Source organism: Triticum urartu, chromosome 3 (assembly GCF_003073215.2).
Source record: "Triticum urartu cultivar G1812 chromosome 3, Tu2.1, whole genome shotgun sequence".
In the NCBI taxonomy this organism is placed as follows: domain Eukaryota; kingdom Viridiplantae; phylum Streptophyta; class Magnoliopsida; order Poales; family Poaceae; genus Triticum; species Triticum urartu.
The window spans coordinates 308894067-308896118 of NC_053024.1; positions in this window are offsets into that span (position 1 = coordinate 308894067).

The window sequence follows — 2052 nt, forward strand, 5'->3', positions numbered from 1 at the left end:
TTGTGTATTGGTTATTGAATCACCATTCTAAACATTGATCATGCTACCTAAGCCCATATTATGGGTGCACCTTTCAGCCACTGTTTAATTCTATATATTTTTCCTCTAGTATACATCATTATATCATTTGATATGACAAATGGTATCTCCTTGTTCACATAATTGTGGAAATCCATCTTTTTGGAAATCTCGATGATATGTCGCTGAGTCCATCCGCCACCTACTCATCCTCTCCTTGGTTTAATGCTGAACTCTAGTTTTAAAACTTGCTTCCATGGTTCATTCCCCGAGAATCTTAAAATGTCTTTGCGTCCACCGTTATCACACCTTTTTCTTCTCAGGCATCCTGAGTCTGAGGTATCCTGACCCCAATCAGATCTGAATCTCGGTCAAATATGATGGTTGGAACATATTTCCAAGAGTTATAATACTGGTCTTTATATTACTCGGTAAGGTGATGTCATGCCTAGCACACCTGGCCGGAGAACCTATTGTTATAGTTTCCTATTTAGCAAGGTTAACCATTCTTCCATGAGGAAATCGTAAGACTTATTCTATATGTTGTTCCTGATGAATCCTTTGTGGATCCAAGTTCGATCTTTGCTTGAAGCCCATGTCAATGCTATGTCGAAGCATGTCTATGGTACTCCGATTTCAGCAAGAACATTTTAAGCCCAATGCTAAATGTTTCTTGCTCAGTTATCCAAACATCGTTGCATGGGTAATGTCATGAAATTCCTCTCCCCTTATCTAAATGGTTTTCTACCTCTATCCTGTCAAGGATAACATGCTCTGTTTGTCCTAGGGAAGGATATACCCCTGAAATATGTGTTTAAACACATTTTCCTGTCCATTGTTCTGTTTAGTCAGAAGATCACCTTTTCCTTTCCATTGTTTTGTTTATCCTTTCTGGTGTTTTATATGATCTAAGCAGTAATATTTTTCTGCTTATGTAAACACCTAGGTGTACAATCGTGTCGGTAAGACCCTGTTACTATTGTTGATCACATTCCAGTAACCACCAATGGACGAGAACTTTGCCTATTGGTCTGCCTCGTTCAACGAGCAGGAGAATGGTTCTCTTTGTATCTCGCCCTTGGTACCGATGTTGTTAGCGACATAACTCATAGGCTACCCTCTGGCATGCCTTGTGTACATGATCGTGCAAGAGGTCACCGCCCTTCCTACTTTTAACCCACATGGTGGGCCCATAATCCACAGTTCCACAGGATCAAAACCTGACTCTCCTATAGACATCCCTGTTCCCAAAGATATTCCACACACGTGGACTTGTAGGTAATTCACGAGCCACCTTCCGCAAGATCATCAAATTCTGCTATCAGACACAAAACTAATTCTCGTTGCTCTGAACCCCTTTCATGCGTTGTTTCAGGCAACGATGATTGTCTATCTGCTTGAAACTTCTTATGGTACCTTCAGACTTTGCTCTCGATGTGTTTCATTTTTTCAACTCAAGAGATATTCAAGCGTTCATTCCTGAGATACCCCCAGATGATTTTCCCTTACAAAATTCTATCGTTGTAGAGCTGCCCCTTACCTATTCATAAGTACGATGGAATTCCCGAAGAAAGGAAGACAACTTCATCATGATGACCTGAAGCAGAGAAATGAACACATGAATGTAATGGATCGACCTCTTCGAGAAGAGCAATTAAGACCAAGAAGAATCGTTAGAATTTAGTAACCACATCTTTCCCCTCACTCCGCCTCTTAAAATCTTGGGACAAGATTTCTTGTAGTGGAGGAGAATTGTGACGCCCTGATAATTAAGCTACAGTAATTCCCTGTTAAGGATGCCACATCACCACGGTTACTATTGCTAATCTCGCGTTAGTTCAAAACCGATTCAAATTCAAAATCAAGTCAAATGGTAAAAGTTTTCAAACATTAAAACTAAAATGTTTGGGTTGTGCCAAATAATGCATAGGTATTTATGGTGGAGAAATCACACTTTTATAAAATGTTAGAATACTCTAAAATGATTTAAACAATAGCAAAAACAATTGTTTAAACACTTTGAAAACATTAAAA